The sequence below is a fragment of the Staurois parvus genome, unplaced genomic scaffold (assembly GCF_062004578.1).
Source record: "Staurois parvus isolate SC_StPar_1 unplaced genomic scaffold, SC_StPar_1.0 ptg000946l, whole genome shotgun sequence".
In the NCBI taxonomy this organism is placed as follows: domain Eukaryota; kingdom Metazoa; phylum Chordata; class Amphibia; order Anura; family Ranidae; genus Staurois; species Staurois parvus.
The window spans coordinates 485244-507508 of record NW_028318742.1 but is presented as its reverse complement, the minus strand read 5'-3'; the positions used below and the strand labels follow the sequence as shown (position 1 = coordinate 507508).

The 22265-nt window shown below is 44.0% G+C and overlaps 1 non-coding gene across 1 annotated transcript; it reads right to left on the bottom strand.

Moving 5' to 3' along the window:
• Positions 1-17228: 17228 nt before the first annotated feature.
• Positions 17229-17515, bottom strand: LOC149441796 (signal recognition particle RNA). The gene has a single exon (XR_016307295.1).
• Positions 17516-22265: the final 4750 nt, after the last annotated feature.

Genomic DNA, 22265 nt, shown 5'->3' with positions numbered 1-22265 from the left:
CCCTGAGTACATGTGACAGATGTGAAAGGGTCTGGAGAAGGCCTGGAGAATGTTATGCTGCCTGTAAAATTGTTCAGCATGACCGTTTTGGTGGTGGGTGAGTGATGGTCTGGGGAGGGATATCTATGGAGGGACGCACAGACCTCTGCAGGCTAGACTATGGCACCCTGACTTCCATTAGGTATCAGGATGAAATCCTTGGACCCATTGCCAGACCCTACACTACAGAAGAAGAGAAGCCAGCCTACACAGAGAAAGGGAAGTCTTCCTCTTCAATCCAGTCCCAATGGCAAGAGCAACAACAGCAGGTCTACAAAGCTCTAAAGCGAAACCTGATGTCCACACCTCTGCTGGTATACAAAGTACCTCAGTGAGGCCAAAATTGAGGTCTTCACAGACAATCACCCCCTTGCTTATCTGGAAACAGCTAATCGTGGGGCACTTGAACAGAGGTGTGTTGCCTGGTTTGCCCTCTTCAACTACAAAATACATTATAAGCCTGGGAAGTTCAACAGGCATGCGGATGCCCTCTCCCAGTATCCGGTGGAGTGCCCAGGTGAAGAAGTGGACACATCCTCCTGCTCCCTCTGGGGCCAAAGACCAGTTCCCCAGAATGGACACATTGAGATCCACACCCTTGAGGAATGGGCTCTGATCCAGCAGAAAGACCCCAACCTCATACTATTTAAGGCTCTCAGGCTCTAGGGTGAGCTTCATGTGAGTGGACCCTTCTGTCAGGGACAGTAGATGAGATAGAAACAAGTTCTGGAGAATAAGAGACATTGCAGGGACTATGACTACCTTCCAGGAAGCCTTCCCATTGGGTGTGGACCGGCCAAGCTGCACTTTGCTCCTCTGTGGCAGATGCTATCAGCATCTTCTATTCTGCAAATCATGGGTCTACCACTGTCTCAGTTTAAAATGGCATATGCTTCCCGCTGGGTCTGTTGCTTTGCCGAACTGTTCTACAATACACTGTTACTAGCTGCTACGCAATGCTGCACCCTGCCCACAGACTTTTCTGCAGCACTCAATAGTACAGACGCATGTGGTCTCTGAGGCACAGCTCTTCAGCTCACAGCAATGGCATCTCTCTCTTATTTTGATAAGCTTCTTGCCACTCTGCCCAACTCAGTATAGCCTTTCATGGTCCCTTGAGCCCTGACCCTTGGCTCCTGGCAGAGACCAAGCCACAGAGGGAGCAGCCCTGTTAGCCCTCTCTTAGCTCATCTGTGGGCTTCCCCCACCATTCTGACTTACCACAGTCACATGCAATGGTGCTTCAGTGCGTGTTTTTATGGATTAAAACAGGCGGTGAGGAGGTGTCCTGTCAAATTCTGGATTGCTTTTTAGAGAACTAATTTACAAGCATCATCACTGTATGTACCATTTTGTTTCTTCACTGATGTTCTCTTTTGTTAGACTCCAATTGTTAGTGAGGAGGGCTGAGTAGCAGCCTGGGTGTGATAGCTAGCAGGAGTCAAACTAGAGCTCAGAGGCTCTGCAGACCAGCCCTCTGGAATTTCTCCATGCTCTAGAACTTTGGAGAAAGGACTAGAAGCAGTGGATGGATCTGAGGAGTAGCTTATCCGCACTTTTGAGGGAGACTGGCCAATTCCCAACAGAAGGCTTGGCAAGGGGTCAGGAAACGCTTAAAAGTGAGAGAGCCTGTTCAGCTGCAGGAGAATTGGAGGAGAGTTCAGATAGACCCCCAGAGTGAGGACCACCTGTGCAGCAGGGAAGGAGTGGCCCAGCTAGAAGGCCTGGTAGCAGCCACCGACCCATCAGCAACACAGGAGAAGGACTGGGTGAGTAACCCTGCATCCTCCGGGCCAGAAAGGGGAAGGAGCACTCTGGTGGGAAAACAGATTCGTCTGTTGTCTAATTTCTTAAAGGGACGGCACCAAATCCCCTGCTCAGGGATACCTCCAGACAACTGGGTAAAGAATAGAAGTTTATCTGGGGTCTGGGGTGGTACTACAGGAGATGCTGGCTAGCTCTCCAAAAGAGACTGTGTTACAGTAGACTTGTAAATAGTTCCAGGATATTGTCCTCAGTTCATCAGTTCCATTGGGCATCCCATATACCCCTTGCCGCATCCAAGTCCCCCTAATAAAACATCAAAAACAAGCTTGAGGACTGATTTTTGACTCCTGGATGCAAGTCTGTGGAATATGCACGTTGTCTGGCCATGCAGGACTATAGGTGGACCCAAATCCACTGCAACGCCTAAGGATGTAGTGTTACATAAATTATACCCATTAAATTATATCCATTTGCCAGTGTATAAAAAGTTAAAAAATTGCATCCATGTTTATTTAATCAACAGAGCAAACAGAAATATTATTTGCAAAATAAATTACGTTCCTATGGATCGGACCGAATAATTTTTAAGTCAAATAAACCATTTATTTCCCTACCATTAGTCACAAGATGGATTTCAGTTCCCTCCCCATCCATTTGTATTACCAGAGTCGTTTTTTCGACGGCCAACAACAGAGTTTTTGCTAACGAGCAATTAAATTAGGCCTGCCTGCTCGCCGTCCAATATGTCTTTATTTCAGCTTATTTTGTAATCGAGCTTTAATTCCCGAGCTGAGATTAGCCTAGTCTTTCTTTTTTTTTTCTCCCTGTCGAGTGCTTTGGTCATGAATTTCTCTAAATTATAAAAGGTTTTTTTTTTTCTCCTTCTTAAAATAAATGCCCGCGACCAATTATTATTCAGGAACAAATCCCGCTGTTTATTCAGGGAGCACAGAGTGCAACCCGGCACTTGATATGCTCCTGATAAACGTTCACATGACAAGGTTATTTGGTGGAGAGAGCATAGAGATGTTGCCATGGTTACCTATTCACATTGCTCATAAATGCGGCGTGTAGTTATACTCGCTGGGTATGGAAAAAAAAAAAAAAGCGACAAAAGACAACTTCTGCAGTTTAATTTACAGCTCTGGATGTAAAAAAAAAATACAATGAATCGAAGGCAATGGGGGTGGTGTTTTTTTTTTTTTTTGATCCAAAGATAGCCAGAAAATAAAATGCCCTGTTCAGGGCCATCAACGGCGTCCTTTTCGGAAGGTTATAATAAATATCCCTAATTGCAGGAACAGCTGTGCTGGGTTCCAGATCTTTCTAAGAAGGAAGAAAAAGAAAAATAGGACGTCAGTGAAATCATCTTCGGCAGAAATGTTTGCATTAAAAATGGGAAGACTGAGTCATCGCTGAGCGTTGATGCGACACTAGTTCCTGGAAACAGGAGTTGTACCATACTGTCCGTTGTTTCCTGGAATTCCACTCTTTGGGAATTGTTGTGTAATGCCGGGGCTGGAGGAGAGGAACCTAATACGTCCCACCTGCTTGCTTTCCAAAACGATTGATGGTTTCTTTAGGGCGCATTTTTTGCTACATGGGTGGCATTGTGTTTAAAGAGAAGCTATCGTGTTTTCAGTGAGATAGTACAGTGACAGTGTATAGTATTATCCAGGGGCGGACTGACCATTTGGAAACTCGGGCACTGCCTGAGGGCCGGGGGTCAGTAGGGGGCCCCATGAGATGCCCCTGGTACCTTTTTCATAGGCTTTTTTGAGTTTGAGCAAGGACACAGGGGCCCTATGATCCCCTATTGCCCGGGGGCCCCATGAGTTGTCAGTCCACCCCTGGTATTATCACTATCACTGTATTGGTGTCACTGGTGATGTCAGTGTCAGTTACTCAGTTCCCACCCAGTGTCAGTTGGTGTCAGATTGCCTGCAGTACTATCGCAGCCCCACTATAAGTCGCTGAGAAAGTAAAATGCAAAATGGGAAGCACAGTGGCTAAATGGTTAGCACTTTCGCCTGGCAGTACTCGGGCCGTTGGTTCAAATTCCAACCCCAGCACCACGCGCCTGGAGTTTGGATGTTCTCCCTGTGCCTGCATGGGTTTCCTCTGGGTACTCTGGTTTCCTCCCGCACTCCAAAGACATGCTGGTAGGTTAATTGGCTCCTGTCTAAATTGTCCCTAGTATGTGTATGTGTGAATGTGAGTTAGGGACCTTAGATTGTACAGCCCTTGAGGGTTAGGGACTGATGTGGTCCTTGCCGTGAAGGCCCTGTCTAAATTGTCCCTAGTATGTGTCTCTATGAATGTGAGTTAGGGACCTTAGATTGTATGCCCCTTGAGGGTTAGGGACTGATGTGCTCCTTGCCGTGAAGGCCCTGTCTAAATTGTCCCTAGTATGTGTATGTATGAATGTAAGTTAGGGACCTTAGATTGCACACCCCTTGAGGGTTAGGGACTGATGTGCTCTTTGTCGTGAAGGCCAATTATAGACTTATAGAAGGCCATTTTTTGTACTGTTGCATTGTTGGTGAGGGTGCGCACTGGACACCTTAGCTGCCATTGTGCTACATGCTGGGTGTCCAGTGCACTTCTGTACCTTTAAGGAGGGGTGGGATCCCTCAGGTCCACCTGCACTTGGTCTATCCATTAAATACATGTGCCTCTACTATTTGTAGAGTTGGGAACTACAGAATACTGGGGTGCCGTGACAAGGCTCAGTAGCTTACACATGTATTTGCAAATGTGTGCAAACTAAATCCCTGCTTTTAACACATACTGTTAGACGGGTTAATTCAGTTTGTTTGCAGGCTGGCCGGTAAGTTAGAGCTGGGAATTTTTCTGTTTTGTTGTTTGACATGCGTCACCCTTCCATGTGCTCCTTGCTGTGAAGGCCAGTTATAGACTGGGGCAGTGGCCATTTTTTGTATTAGGGACTGATGTGAATGTACAATATATATATAAAGAGCTGCATAAATTGATGGCGCTATATAAGTACCGGTAATAACAATAAACCCAATAATGAAGAACCTATGAAAAATGTAGGGGCCATCAACACCTCTTTTAGTGCATTAAAGTGGTTGTAAACCTCAGATATGAAATATGTACAAACCTTATCCCTCTATAGTGTGTACTTGTCTCAATCTAGAGCACTAAGTGTTATTTCTGTCTTCTGCCTCCTTCCTCTGCCATCAGCATGAGTGACTTCTGACAAGTTTTCCTGACACCATGAGATAAAAAAGGTGACAGGGGAGGGACCTCTAGCAGATTGACAGCAACAGCTCTGTTCCTGTGAGCTGTCTGAAGGGGGTGTGTTCCTTCCCTGCAATCAGCTCTCACTAAGGTCTGCAGAGGGTAACTTCAGCTCCAAGCTCCCTGCTTTCTGACATCTTAGACAAGCTTTATAAATTCCAAACTTTGAATGGATGTAGAGGAGAGTAGAGTACAGATAAACAGATACAACTTATGTAGGAGGATTTGTTTCATCTGTGTATCAGCCAAGGTCAGTCACTTTACTGGGTATATGGGAGGGTTTACAAGCACTTTAAAGTGGAACTAAACTCTCTTATCTAAGGAAGCTGCCATCTTAACCTTTGTTTGATCTGCGGCTGCCATAATGCTGCAAATGTGATCAGCTATGACACCAGCCATCTGATGGCTTAACAGTTCGGTTGGGAGCTAATATAAGCACATTAGTCACTGAATTCACAACTACACACCACATTTCGGGTGTTTTGCGCATTTGTTGTGCAACAGCGTAGGGAAGCTTGTCCACATGAATGGGCTGCTCTATGCACAACGAACACACCAAAGTAGCTCCTTCACCTTTTTTTATTGCAACAAAAAAGCGTGAATGCTATCCACGTTTGGGGTGCCATTAGGAAATAATGGAACAGCAAGCACAGTGCATGTTCTGGCGTGTTTTTCATATGTTTCCTAGAACGTGTGCAGAAACTTTCTCTGGAAACACAAAGGTGTGCATGGAAACCTACAGTTATCCTTCAAGGCATGCCTTACTATAACTGTTTTGGGAAACATTTACATCTCATTTACACTAGATGCAAGGGCTGCTGCTTCTCTGAAAAGTGACCCACGCTTGGATCAACAAAAACATGGCTTTTTTTTGCCACTCCCCTCAACCGCAAGTGTAAGCGAGCCCTTCATTTGGTGGGCTTGGTTCCGTTTTAAGGCATTTATTTACACCCATTAATGTGCATACTGAGAAGGTAGCATATTTTCTTTTGAACGGAATGTCTAACGCAACACAGCTCACCAAATAAAGGTGTAATGCTGAGACAAGGGGGTACCTGCAGGAGAGGTTCAAGGGCCACATGAAATGGCCTGGAGGGTTGGATTCAGCCCGCGGGCCTTGTGTTTGACACCTGTACTCTAGAGTCTAGTTGTGATAGCGACTTTGTATTCAGTGGCACAGAGAAAAAGGGAAGGATCCAACAAAGAGCTGGGGATTGTGGGACATGTAGTCCAGAAGGCTGAGACTGGCAAGGAGCCGCTGCTGTTGTGGACTACAAGTTCCAGCTGGCTGGAAGAGGAGAAGGGAATGCTGGGAGTACGGGCTGAAGCTTCAAGCGGGGACCCGGCTGCTTTGGAGAGCTGAGTAGATTAAGATTATATGTGTGTAACCCAGTGATGGTCAACCTACCTGTGCAGGACATTTATAATAAGATCTATGTCGACTATGTCATTCAAGTGTCTGTGCAACTGTTTCCTATGTGCATTATGTTTGAACCCAGGGTGTCAGAGGTGTCGAGTGGCTTGCAAGGTCAGGACAACCTTTGGGGGCTCATGTCTTACAGCAGCCCTTACAAGGATAGCATTACTTGTGAATTTATTGTATTTTATGCACGTTAATTACCTCTAAAATCCTCCCTTGTGTAGACATCCAAGAAAACTGAGGCTGCTGGGCACCACCGTCTTAGAGGTGATATCAGCAGCCCCAGCAGACTCAAATACAGTATTTCCCTATTGTTCCTTTCCCAGCAGCTGCATAAAAGGTTATGTAGTTCTACCCCCTTAGGAGTTGCTGAAGATTTGGATCCTCCTATAGTCCTGCACAGCCAGGCAACAAGCATTTTCCACAGAATTGCATTTCAGAGGCAGTAAACAGTCCTTGAGCTTGTTTTTCTAAATTAGGGGTATTTAACTGGGATGGGGTAAGGGGTATATGGAATGTCCATGAAACAGTAAACTGAGGACAACTTCCTGGTAACAATGTACAAGTCTCTTCTGGAGAACTCTCCAGCCTCTCCTGGTGTACCACCCCAGACCCCAGATAAATCCTCTTATTTGCCCAGCTGTCTGGAGGAATCCTTGGGCAAGGGGATTCAGTGCGTCACTTTAAGTTGAACAGTCCCGGGTAAGGAGCTAGTCAGGTTTCCCACAGAATGCTCTTTCCCCTTAGCTGGCACAGGGGGTGTACGATTACTCACTTAGTCTTTGCCTGTGAGCTGGTTTTGTTGGTGGCTGCCTTCAGGGCTTCTGCTGCGCTAGCTTCTTTCCTGGGTCCTTTTCTGGCTCCACAGGTGGTGCTCCCTCCGTGGAACAGTGAGGTTGAGTGATCTTCCTTTCCAAGTCCTGGCCTGTATGTAGGCCGCTTCCCACTGGGCCTCCTCTCAGGCTCCTGCATCTCTACATTTTCTCTACATCTTCCACCTGAACTTTCCTGATGGTGAGCAGGCTCCATCACACTTAAAAGCTGCCCTGGCCCCATGCCAAGCCTCCTGCTTGGGCATTGGCCAAAGTCCCTTGAGTGTGGAGGGCATCCTCACCTCACTCCTGCCCACTGCTTCTAAAATCTTCTCCAAGATTCTAGAGCAGGGAAAGGTATCAAGGAACTAAACTGCAGAACCTCTCAGCCCGGACCCAAATTTGACCCTACTGACTATTTTTCCAGGCTGCTACTCAGTCTCTCTAACTAAAAAAAAACACAAATGTAACTTGCTTCCCCTGGCTATCCAGAGGGGAACTACAGTTATGTAGGAAGGAAAATGAGGAGGTGGAGGAGCTAGACCAGCACAGACAGTAATTAGATACTCCCAGAAGAGGAGAGGGCTAACAAGTACAAGGAGGGAGGGGGCTTTGCTAGGAAAATGTATACTTTTTTGGAGTTTTGGTATTTGGTTTTCCATCTGTCAGGCACAGTGCTTAGTGATAGAGAAAGGTTCTGCAGGAGTATGGAGAGTGCAGGGACCATGTCTACCTCTACAAGGAACATACCCTTTGGGTTAGACTGGCCAGGCCGCATTCTGCTCCTCGTGGCAGATGCTGTTGGCATCTTCAGGTCTTCAGACGACTGTCTCCCCATTGTGTGATTGTAAGTGGCACCGGATAGGCAAGCCTCCTCACCAGACCTGGTTGTACTTGCCGAATATCTGTTACAATATATCACTTTTGACATATTGGGATCCTGTGTGCTTACTGCCCACCAAACCCCACACACGTAGTCTGGAATTGGGTTTTAGCTATACCTTGAGATTTTTTTGGATATTATAAATCCAACTCTGTATTCAATTTCATAAATACCGTAAGGATTTCTATTGTGTGTTGTAGCTATAAAACTCTTTAACAGAATACCAAACAGAAGGTAGAGTGACGGCGTGGTTGGTTTGCTGGTGTGTTAGTCTTTCAGTATTAACAGGCTGGCGGTGAACAAAAAAGGTTTCAGAGACGGGTTTTCGGCTGGAGAAACAGTTCAAAGAGATTCTGGCAGAGGCTGCACACGGCACTGCTTGGCCACTCTATAAATAACTTTGAATAAATGCACCATTTCATTTATCACATTAAAGCTTCTACAATATTTGTGCCAAAGACATTGAGCTATTACAAATCTGCTTGGGTGACATCCAAAACACTGTTTTCTCAAAGTAACTGAATTAGTACTGTCTCGGATTCTTCTGAGGTCCCTCCGTGGACAGACTTTGACTCCATAGGAGCTTATAAATAATGTTTAATCCCGAGTCATGATCAGCAGCATACTTATTAAATCAGCCAAGCTACTCACTGACCCCAGTAACAGTCTGTAAATGAATGTATAGCTATAGTTTTTGTGTAAAGCAGACTCTCTGTTAAATGTGCATTGAGCACAGTCCTGCTGAGCTAACTTATATTGCTACATCATCTGATTTAATGCTAAACCTCAGGTAAACAGATAAATACGCAGACAAATTACAGACAAGGAGGCTGCTTTGCTTGATAAAGGATTTGTTTTTCTGTCAATCCAGTTCTCAGATTTACACAGTTTTGCCACAACCGCACAGCCAGGTGAATGTATTCTGACTCAGATTGTTGTGATAGCGATTTATCCCTTGTGAGACCTCTCTGCCTAGCCCAGGGGTGTCCAAACTTTTTTCAAAGAGGGCCAGATTGGATGAAGTGAACATGGTGGAGGGCCGAACATTTTTCCGAACATTCTTTGAACCATTACAATTAAATGCAAATAAATTATTTTATGCCAAGTTAATTGCAAACAACATACTTTTCATTTCATAACATTAAGATCAACTGACAGCTGAGTTTTCACAATGTATTGAAAATAAATTTTAAAAAAACTTACCTGCACTAATGTGAAGGGTGAAAAAGGTAGCTGGAGCTGAAGTCTCTGCTCGGCAGCCGGGAGGGGAAGAGAAACACACTTCACGCTGGAAGCCCGGCCCTGACGTCACCGCCCTCTGTCGCTCCCAGCGCAGCGCAGTCACGCATGCGCACTGCTCTCAAGCAGAAGACTGTCTGCCACAGAAGGGAGGGCCGTGCGACAGCCGCATTTACACAGACCAGGGAGAACGCGCCGCAGTCAGGCATGCGCACTGCCCTCTGCTCTCAAGCAGAAGACTGTCTGCCATAGAAGGGAGGGCCGTGAGAGGGCCACATTACACAGAGCAGGGAGGGCTGTTGGAGGGCCGTATTAAACCGACCCCCGGGCCGTAAATGGCCCGCGGGCCGGACTTTGGACATGCCTGGCCTAGCCTGTTTAAGCAGATATAATCACTGTGGGCAATCCTTATCAGATAGCTGAACTCACTAATACTGTGTTCATCCAGAAGTTGCTTTATTCTGTACATGTGACAACAGGATACAGCAGAATGAATGGTTTCCAGTATTATGCGGTCAAAAGATGATACTTTCTGTAGCGTACTATGCAGAATACATGTGTCCCTGTTACATGTGGACTGTTAGCTGCAGCCATGACACAGGAAGTGCTGTACTTAAGAAGAAGGGAGGAGCTTCATATGCAAATGAATTGTGTCATAGATCTCAGGGAGGTAATATGAAAAACAAGTGCATTACCAAATAAGGCCACTGGTGGCGGCATATAACTAACTATAGAAATGTCCATAGGAAATGGTACAAAGAATAAACTATATGAATTCTCATGTACATTAACATAAATATTAACTGTGTAACAGCATAGAATGGCACTGCTTACAGTTAAAGTCAAATTCTGGGAATAAGACAGAATCTACCCCCACCCCAGGGGCGGACTGCCCGAGGGCCCGGGGTCAGTAGGGGGCCCCATGAGATGCCCCTGGTACCTTTTTCATAGGCTTTTTTAAGTTTGGGCAGGGACACAGGGACCCCATGATCCCCTATTGCCCTGGGGCCCCATGAGTTGTCAGTCCGCCCCTGCCCCACCCACCCCTCCCACTGCAAAAGTTAATTGCTTGCTAGGCCTAGGGTGGGGGTCTGCAAACCTTTCAGTACGAAGTCCACTTTGTAGATTTTACTAACATTTATGGGGTGAAAAAAAAAAATCACTCTGTCCTTATGGCCAGGAGTGCCCGTCAGAATCCCCTCCTTACATCCAAGAATGCCTATTAGAGTCCCCCTTTACACCCAGGAGCAGGGGCGACTGACAACTCATGGGGCCCCCAGGCAATAGGGGATCATGGGGCCCCTGTGTCCTTACCCAAACTCAAAAAAGCCTATGAAAAAGGTACCAGGGGCATCTCATGGGGCCCCCTACTGACCTTGGGCCCTCGGGCAGTGCCCGAGTTTCCAAATGGTCAGTCCGTCCCTGCCCAGGAGTGCCTATAAGAGTCCACTTTACACTCAGGGGTACATGTCAGAACTCCTTTTATATCCAGGAGTGCCTATCAGAGTCATTCAGGAATGGCCATCAGAGTCTCTATAACATCCAGGAGTGCCAATCAGAGATCCCTCCTACATGGAAGAAAAATATATTTGAAATGTATTTTTAAAATATTCTTCCCAAATATATTGCCATATATTTGAAATGCTACAATTTTGGCCATATTCAATATATTTCAAAATATATTTCAATAAATATATATATATATATACTGTATATATATGTATACAGGTGAAACTCGAAAAATTTGAATATCGTGCAAAAGTTCATTTATTTCAGTAATGCAACTTAAAAGGTGAAACTAATATATGAGATAGACTCATTACATGCAAAGCAAGATAGTTCAAGCCGTGATTTGTCATCATTGTGATGATTATGGCTTACAGCTCATGAAAACCCCAAATCCACAATCTCAGAAAATGAGAATATTCCATGCAATCAATAAAACACGGATTGTACATAGAACAATATCGCACCTCTGAAAAGTAGAAGCATGCATATGTACTCAGTACTTGGTTTGGGCCCCTTTTGCAGCAATTACTGCCTCAATGCGGCGTGGTATGGAAGCTATCAGCCTGCGGCTCTGATGAGGTGTTATGGAAGACCAGGATGCTTCAATAGCGGCTTTCAGCTCTTCTGCATTGTTTGGTTTCATGTCTCTCATCTTTCTCTTGGCAATGCCCCATAGATTCTCTATGGGGTTCAGGTCAGGCGAGTTTGCTGGCCAATCAAGCACAGGATCCCACAGTCATTGAACCAGGTTTTGGTGCTTTTGGCAGTGTGGGCAGGTGCCAAGTCCTGCTGGAAAATGAAGTCAGCATCCCCATAAAGCTCGCCTGCGGAAGGAAGCATGAAGTGCTCCAAAATCTCCTGGTAGACGGCTGCGTTGACCCTGGACTTAATGAAGCACAGTGGACCAACACCAGCAGATGACATGGCTCCCGAAATCAACACAGACTGTGGAAACTTCACTCTGGACTTCAAGCATCTTGCAGTGTGTGCCTCTCCATTCTTCCTCCATACTCGGGGTCCTTGGGCCTCTCCATTCTTCCTCCATACTCGGGGTCCTTGTGCCTCTCCATTCTTCCTCCATACTCGGGGTCCTTGTGCCTTTCCATTCTTCCTCCATACTCGGGGTCCTTGGGCTTCTCCATTCTTCCTCCATACTCTGGGTCCTTGGTTTCCAAATGAGATGCAAAAATTGCTCTCATCAGAAAAGAGGACTTTGGACCACTGAGCAACAGAACAGGTCTGTTTTTCTTTAGCCCAGGTAAGACGCTTCTGACGTTGTTTGTTGTTCAGGAGCGGCTTGACAAGAGGAATACGACATTTGTAGCCCATGTCCAGGATCCGTCTGTGTGTGGTGGCTCTTGATGCACTGACTCCAGCCTCAGTCCACTCCTTGTGAAAGTCCAACACTTTTGAATGGCCTTTTCCTGACAATCCTCTCCAGGCTGCGGTCATCCCTGCTGCTTGTGCACCTTTTTCTTCCACACTTTTCCCTTCCACATAACTTTCTATTAATGTGCTTTGATACAGCACTTTGGGAACATCCAACTTCTTTTGCAATTACCTTTTGAGGCTTTCCCTTCTTATGGAGGGTGTCAATGATGGTTTTCTGCACAACTGTCAGGTCAGCAGTCTTTCCCATGATTGTGATTCCTACTGAACCAGACTGAGAGACCATTTAAAGGCTCAGGAACCCTTTGCAGGTGTTATGGCTTAATTAGCTGATTAGAGTGGGACACTTTGAGCCGAGAATATTGCACCTTTTCACAATATTCTCATTTTCTGAGATTGTGGATTTGGGGTTTTCATGAGCTGTAAGCCATAATCATCACAATGATGACAAATCACGGCTTGAACTATCTTGCTTTGCATGTAATGAGTCTATCTCATATATTAGTTTCACCTTTTAAGTTGCATTACTGAAATAAATGAACTTTTGCACGATATTCTAATTTTTCGAGTTTCACCTGTATATATATATATATATATATATATATATACACACTGTATATGAATTCCAATATATTTATTTTATGTAGTAATGTACACCTAAATATTTTTCACAGAAATTGTCGGTATTTGCTGTTGGTGTCACTATGGACTATTATATAGGGATCTGTAACCTATCAGCATTCATTCTGCCCTCCATTTGCCTTTTTGGTCCCTACAGGTCATACATCCACATCTCCCAGGGTAGACGTCCCCAAGGACCTTCAACCCCTAGTGCTGCTATGTTCAACTTGGAGCTGATTTATAAGTAGGAGGGCTATCCTTTTGGATTTGGGGAGCCATTGGTTTGATTATGCAAAATTATAATTTCTTTATTAATTTATTCCTTTCAGATATGTACCTTGCACCTCCTCCTGAAAAAGTGGGCAGGGATCCACGAAATGCGTCAAGCTCTTGGTTTCAATGTGTTATTAATGATACAACAATGTATCAATATTTGGACAGTATATGAAACATAATATTATAATTATGAATGAATATATATTGCAATATCTTTTATGTTGATATATTATACTGTGTTAGGTGTTCCTATCCCCTCCATGGCCACAGGTGTATACAATCAAGCCCCTAGGCATGCAGACTGCTTCTACAGACATTTGTGAAAGAATGGGTCGCTCTCAGGAGCTCAGTGAATTCAAGCGTGATCCCGTGATAGGTTGCCACCTGTGCAATAAGTCCATCCGTGACATTTCCTGGCTACTAAATATTCCACGCTCAACTGTTAGTGGTATTATAACAAAGTGGAAGCAACTGGGAACAACAGCAACTCAGCCACCAAGTGGTAGGCCACGTCACATGACAGAGCTGGGGCAGTGAATGCTGAAGCGCACAGTGTGCAGAAGTTGCCAACTATCTACAGAGTCAATAGCTAAAGACCTCCAAACTTCATGTGCCCTTCAGATTAGCACAACAACAGTGCATGGAGAGCTTCCATGGCTGAGCAGCTGCATCCAAGCCTTACATCACCAAGTGCAATGCAAAGCGTCGGATGCCGTGGTGTAAAGCACGCCGCCACTGGACTCTAGAGCAGTGAAGACGTGTTCTCTGGAGTGACAAATCACACTTCTCTGTCTGGCAATCTGATGGATGTGTATGGGTTTGGCGGGTAAAAGAAGAACTGTACTTGCCTGACTGCATTGTGACAAGTGTAACATTTGATGGAGGGGGGATTATGGTGTGGGGTTGTTTTTCAGGGGTTGGGCTTGGCCCCCTAATTCCAGTGAAGGGAACTCTAAAGGCACCAGCAAACCAATATATTTTGGACAATTTCATGCTCCCAACTTTGTGGGAAGAGTTTGGGGATGGCCCCTTCCTGTTCCAACCTGACTGCACACCAGTGCACAAAGCAAGGCCCATAAAGACATGGATGAGCGAGTTTAGGGTGGAGGAACTTGACTGTCCTGCACAGAGTCCTGACCTCAACCCCATAGAACACCTTTGGGATGAATTAGAGTGGAGACTGCGAGCCAGGTCTCCTCCCCCGACATCAGTGCCTGACCTGACAAATGTGCTTCTGGAAGAATGGTCAAACCTTCCCTTAGACACCCTCCTAAACCTTGTGGACGGCCTTCCCAGAAGAGGTGAAGCTGTTATAGCTGCAAAGGGTGAGGCCAACTCAATATTGAACCCTACGGACTGGGATGCCATTAACGTTCATGTGCAGGTATAGGCAGTCCCAATAATTTTGACAACATAACGTATATAGAAATGGAGGAACAAAACTATAAACGGTGCTCTAGATTAAAATTTTAACTGAATAAATAATCTTTTAGTATAATGAAAGTTTAATAATCCTCCCTCCACCCCCAACCTGCTGACTGGACAGTGAAAGAGCAGAAGTAGACTGATGACGTCATCCCCTCACGTGTCACAGTGAGTGAATGTACGGGATCTTCACAAAGTACGTTAAAACTTCAAGATGGCTCCAATTATTAGGAGTAGGCTAGAAACAATTGAATTACAATGTGGAAATCAATATATGATTTTATAGTTTGAAGATAACCTTTATTGATTTATTATTTAATACAAACTGCATTTTAAAAATGAATAACTCCATCATCATATAAACTTTTTTTTCTCTGCTGTGCTCCTGAGATTCCTAGTATCCTAGTATCAATTTGTTGCAACCTAAGTCAGAAGTTAAAAAATCCTTTTATTTTTAAAACAGTGTACATTCTGGGTATAACTAACAGTATAAGATACAGAATAACTGTCAGGGATCGCCACGACGCTGGTCCCGGTGCAGGCGCAGTGCGCCGTCTCATGCAGGGATGCGGGCACTAGGTCCCGGCCAGCCGTGGCGACGGAGTCCGCGCATGCGCACTAGCGTTCGCAGGTGCGCGCCGGGCACCAATGACAGCGCAGGGCGTGGTATTTAAATCCCCCCTGTGCTGTCACTGGTTGCCGAATGCTCTTTCCCTGTTACCTGTGTTCCTGAATCTGTTAGTGAGTATTATTGATCCGGATTGCCTGACTTTGCTGATTTCTCCTGTCCTGACCCCTGGCTTGCCTGACCTCGCTCCTGAATGCCCCTTTATAGATTTGACCTCCTGTTATTGACCTGGCGTGTGACCCGACCATTCTCTGCCTGCTGCTTTGTACCGCACCGACCCCCCGGCTACCGACTCGGCTTGCCTGACTGTGCACTTGCTCATCCATCTGTCCATCCCACCGGGATCTCCCGGCCTCCTCACATCAGGCTCTCACCCTGCGGGAGCCTCTGGCGGACTCCTCTACCACTGGTGGGTGTACCCGGTAGTCGCGACCTGGTCTCGGTACACTCCAAGTCCATCCCCATCATCGGGCTCTGGTGAACAAGTGATCCGGGACTTAGGCTCCGCGCTCTGGGGAAACCTGACCAGTGGGCTGCTAGAGGTGCCTCCAGGTGGTCCCTTACAATAACTGACTTACACTTATACTTACATTAACATACATACATATACTCGTATTACTGAATATACTGTATGTTACTATATTATATAGTGTATATTATCATATTTTATGTATTATATTATTATATATTACTATACTTACAGTATAATTAACAGTATGTTACTTTATTACCTAGTATATACTACTGTTTCTCAACCTTTTTTCAGTCAAGGCACCCTTAAAAATGATGTACATTCCCAAAGCACCCTTTAAAATTATGGACAGTCTTGAGGCACCCCATTCTAAATTGGGGTACCTCAAGACTGTCCATAATTTTAAAAGGGCCCCCCATTCTAAAATGCAAAAAAAAACTATTCTGATAGTTTTATATAGAGCACCAACATCCACAGATGTTGAACATCATTAGAGGTGATTTATGCTTCCAAAGTAAATAAACTTTTGCACACTGGTACTGAGTAGTATTCCAATGTTTCTTCTCTCCCTCAGTTTTTCTCCATCACTGAGCTAATGTGGCCCCAGCACTGATAGAGAGGGGCAGGGGAGGATTAAACTAGGATGCTGTGCTATCAGCTGACATCCTCCTTATCAACTGATGATGCCATTGGTTGTCAGGACACCGGCAGCTAGAAGGTCATAATGGTGCACAATGAAAAGCTGTGACTTCTGGCTTGTATACACGTTTTGGGCAATTTTTAGAGATTTTGCCAAGGCACCCCTGAAGAAACCTCAAGGCACCCCAGGGTGCCTGGGCACCCTGGTTGAGAAAGGCTGATATATACTATTATATTATTATGTATTACTATACTTACTATATTACTTACAGTTTAGTTAACAGTATACTAACAAATCTTTACAGTACTGTCTTGATCAGAACTATCGCCTGATGACCTCATTTGGTTTTTCTTGTAAACAATTTTGAAAGTCTATTGGAAAAGGTTTTTCGTGGTTTCTCTGGAACAGAAGCAAATGGAAAAAGAAGGTAAAGTTTCTAATAAAGCGAAGTGTGTATGTGATTATGAATAAACAAAAGAGAATCTTAATCAAACCATTGTTACTTTTTTGTAGAGGATAATGTACCTTTAGCCATTCTCTAGTGCATGTGGGAGACCTTCTCCCTCTGACCACCAATGTAGGGTTGTATCTGTCCCACTGACCACTGATGAAAGGTTGCATCTGTCCCACTGGCCACCAATTTCAGGGGCCCTTCTCTAGTGACCATTAATGCAAGGAACGCACAAAGTAAAGCCTCATGAATTTATGTTTTGGCCTTTTTGGAGGTCAAGTGAAAAGATACTTTGAAATTGTATACCAGCCTGCCCACTTAACAAGTATAGGAGCTGCTAAGGGGCATATTTATAATTCCGTGAATGTTACATTCATCAAACTTTTTTTTTTTTAGAGACTGTGCGTCACTGTATTGTCCAGGCTGCTCTACACTGGATATTCACAGGTGTAATGCCAGTACTGATCAACATGGGGATTTGACCTGCTTGGCTGGTTCACCCCTCCTTAGGACAACATGGTGGCCCCTGGCTTCCCTAGAGCTACCATATTGATACCAAACTTAGTGTGGACACCTGATCAACACAGCGCAGAGTAGACCAGAACTCCTGGACTCAACCAATCTGAAATTCTCAGCCTTCCGAAAAGCTGGGAATACAGGTGCATGCGACCACACCTGGCCCATCCACCAAACATTTACCGGTGATAAGTCATTCAATGTATATTAAAAAAACATTGACCAGAAAGATTGACCTGCAGTAAATTTGTGGTGAATATCACATTCACTGCTTTATAAATATGCCCTTATGATGCTGTATAGGTGTTGAGATCTGCACCAAAATCTCATTCATCCTGCACCATAACCTACAGGAGTAGCTGATTTGAGGATTATTATATGGCCACTAGAAAATCCAATGCCAAGGTTGACTTTCATGTGAAGGTTTGCTTAGAAATAAGTCGTTTTGTACAATGAAACATCATAATTCTCTTTAAATCTATTCACATGCAATATATTTGAAAAGTAACAGGAACTTATTAAAGCCAATGCTTCATTGGATGTGGCAGATTAACGCCTCTATTAACATCAGTTTATATACAAATATCCAAAAGTAACCATATTTTTTATTTTCAAAGAATAATAGTATACATTTTTTTCGACCAACAAAATGACGCTTGTACCTCCTTCATCGCTATTGTGTGGCTATCATCAAACAGTTGGACTGTACATCACGCATTTCCTGCTGAGCCGAACGTTAATACAAACAAGAACATTATGAATTATGTTTGTAGCTAAAATAATGCTTTGCTCAGATTTTACTTGGAATCTATGCTAGAGCCATTATTTCCACAAAAACAAGTTATTACCCCGCAGGAGATAGCGAGACGGCATTTTTACTTTGTGTACTGGAATATTTACTTAACAACTGGAGCAGAACTTTTCTGTATGGTTTGCCATTCTTTGTCCAGCTTTATTTATTTAATCGGCTTCTTTTTTCCTGATTAACTCAAAACTGTTTTCTGTACTTGACCTTATGAAATATTTGTTTAAATAAATGCTCCAAGCGTGATATAACTATTTATATAGAAAATAATTATTCTACAGACTAGGTGTGCAACCTATGGGTCAATACCATCAACTAAGAATCCATAATTAATACTTGGGGTGCCATAATTTGTACTTATATGACCTTTGTTTTACAAAACTCTTTAGAGAGGCTATTTAACCACTTCCAGACCGGACACTTTTACCCCCTTCCTGACCAGGGCAATTTTCAGCTTTCAGCGCTATCATAGTTTGAATGACAATTGCGCGGTCATGCAACACTGTACCCAAATGAATTTTTTACCATTTTTTTGAGACAGATAAAGCTTTATTTTGGTGGTATTTATTCACCACTGGGATATTTATTTTTTTTTGCTATGTAAATGAAAACGTCCAAAAATTTTGAAAAAAAGTGTTTTTTTATAAAATTTTGCAAATGAATAATATTTCATCATAAATCTTTGCCAAAATTTATTCCGTTATCTTTTTAGTAAAAAAAAAAAAATCCAAATTAGTTTATAACAAAAAATTATAATTTTTAAACATTTTATTTTATTTTTTTATATTATTATTTTTTATTTATTTTTTTTTTTTTTACATACTGTCACCCTAGCAGTACAGTGTCACCATGGTGACACTGTACTACTTGTGGGGGGTGATGAAGATTTTTTTTTTTTTTTTACACTGATTGCTTTTACACCCATATAGGATGTAAAAGCAATCATTTCTCTTTCTCTCTGTGTGCATTCTTGCACTCATTGAGAAGTACTGAGTGAGCTGTGATTGGTCACAGCTTGTCACATGGTACAAGGCTGTTGTGAATAGGCTTGTACCATGTGACCTCTGTGATCATTCACAGATTTCACACGTAGTAAGCAATGATGTCACAAGTGACATCTTGCTTACTACTTTGCATGTGATCACTGATTGGCCAATCAGTGATCACATGATCGGGACCTTGTACAGAGGTCCCGTCCGACGATTGGTGTTTCACTGTGTCCGGAGGACACAGCTGGCACCGGATCGCGGTGCTGCACGCTCCCAGGGAGTGCGCACAAGCAGGGTGCGGGGAGGCCGTTTATAAACAGCCACCTGACCCTGCACTGCCACCGTCCGGCCGTTTATATGCAACGGCCAGTCGGGAAGCGGTTAATGCCAAGCTGCAGCAAGCAAGGCCAGCAGACTATGAGCAAGCATTAAGCATTAAAAAGGGTATTTACCCAAGAGATAAAGCTCTACCACTTTACAAAACTCTGGTTTAGCCACATCTTGAGTATGCTGTCCAGTTCTGGTCACCAATCCTCAAAAAGAATGTTCTAGAACTGTAGAGGGTCCAGAGAAGGGCAACCAAGGTAATAAGGGGTCTGGAGGACCTCAGTTATGAGGAACGATAGAAACACTGAACATATTCTCCCTGGAGAAGAGAAGATGTAGAGGAGATAAGATCACAATGTACAATGTTTTAAATGGGGACTCTATTATTGGGATGAAACTATTTAACCTAAGGTCTCTAAAGAAGACAGGTAGCCACACAATGAAGTTGGACAAGACGTCTCTCAATCTTACTGTTACCGTTAGATACTGCAATGGAGAAGTGGTGAGGAAGCCCAGTGGTTGTCACCTGATGGTACCAAAAACTACAGTTATAGGTTGAATCAGTTAAAGTAGTTGTAAAGGCTCAAGGTTTTTTACCTTCATACATTCTTTGCATGAAGGTGAAAACTCTTCTCTGTGCAGCAGCCTCAACCCCCCCCCCCCAATACTCACCTAAGCCCTCTCGTTCCAGTGATGGGCACTGGAATATTGACTCTACCGGGAGTCCCTCTCTTCATTGGCTGAAACAGCAGTGGGAGCCATTGATTCCTGCTGCTGTCAATCACAGCCAGTGAGCCAATGAGAAGAGAAAGGGGGTGGGGCCAAGCCATGGTCCCATGTGGCAATGGCCACACGGAGTAGTGGGTGCCCCCCATAGCAAGCTGCTTGCTCAGGGGGCACCCAACAGGAGGGAGGGGCCAGGAGAGCCTGCTCTGTGCAAAACCACCGCACACAACAGGTAAGCATAGACATGTTTGTTATTTTTAGAATACTCCCATGAATGTATTTCATCTCTGTATTTGGATGTTTGTCAAAAGTTCAGCTTTATCTGCTTTGCCATTAAAAAATGTTTACAGAGATGAAGTTCAGATTACACACATAACTAAATGAGTAAGAAAAGTAACCTATTCGCACGCCCTCTTTTCTCTCTTTTCTGTATGTCTCTTTACCGATTTTCAGTCAGAAACAGGTAAAAATTACCGCTGTGCTCCCTTGTTTGGAAACCCTAAATGCTCTGCAAAACTATGTCATGAGTGCCCCCTATGCTACATGTTAATTCGACAAATAAATATTTTACACAAGTAATAACAATATCTATATATATATATGACATCATTTTAAAAACTCAAAATCCCCAAAAATCAAAAACTATTACAGATTACCTTTATTAAAAACTAACAATCCTTAAAAATAAATAAATAAAGAAGATGAAGAAATCTATGTGCAGCACCCCTCTAGTTAGCCAGGGGGAGCTAGCTAGTGTTTTTCTAGAGAGAAAGGCTGGGTAGAAGCCTGGGCATGCATCAGTCCGGTTATTTCTGATACCTCCCTGTGCTCTAGAGACTTGAGAAGTTTCTAGAAGGCAGTGGGTGGGAGTGAGGAGGGACTGGTCTGCACACTTAAAGGACTCTGGCCAATCCCCAAACAGGAGGCTTGGCATAGGGCCAGGGCAGCCCTTAAGTGTGACTGAGCCTGCTTAGCAGCTGGAAAGTTCAGGTGGAAGAGGTAGTGAGAAGCTGGGATGCAGGAACCTGGGAGTGGGCCCAATGGGAAAAGGCCTACCTCCAGTTTGGACTTGGAAAGGAGGATAGCTTGACCTCACCAGTCCCCAGAGAGAGGACCACCTGTAGAGCCAGGGAAGGAGTCAGCCCAGCAGAAGGCCTGAAGGCACCACTAACCCAACAAGCCTGCAGGTGAGGAACAGTGAGTAATCCTACATTCTTTGGGCCAGGTAAGGGAAGAGGACATTCTGGTGGGAAACCTGATTAGCCCCCATCTGTGACTGTGTACTTAAAACAACAGATTCTGGGACTCCTTGCTCTAGGATTCTCTCGGTAGAGCTGGATGAGAAGAGGAATTATCTGAGGTCTGGAGTGGTACACCAGGAGAGGCTGGAGAGCTCTCCAAGAAGAGATCTACTATAGAGACTTGTACACAGTTATTCAGGGGTTGTTTCCTTGGGCATCCCATACATCCCTCAACCCCATCCAAGTTTATTACCCCTTAATAAAAGCACAAAAATAGGCCTAAAGACAAGTTACTGTCTCCCGTGTGCAAGTTTGGAGAAAGAAAATGCGTGCTGCCTTGCTTTGCAGGACTATAGGGGGACCCAAAACTTAGCAACCCCTAAGGGACTAGTGCTACATATGCATTAGGTTTCAAAACAGTCTTATGTTAACAGTTTTCTTTTTTTTTTACATTTCCATTTATTTTTACCATCCTCCCCCAAGACATTGCTCATTGCTTGTGTATTTCTATGATATTTATCAAAGGGTTGGAAAGCTTCAAACAAGGATACTGGCCATGAAAGAAATAGGGCCATCTTTGCTTGGCTTGTTTTTGCAATTTCCAGATTTTTTTTTTTAAATATGCCATTCTGGCAAAATTCAATGGAGTCAAAGGAGAAGGGTACCAGGTTTCAAATGTTTTTTAAGGCTTGAAAAATTTAAAGAGATGGTGCAATTTTCTATGTTTTGTTTTAAGGGGGGTTTCCTTGTTTGTTTGTTTTTTGGTGTAGTATGGTCTATAGTTGGTGGTTGTTTTACATGAAACAATAAAATATAAAAAAAGAAA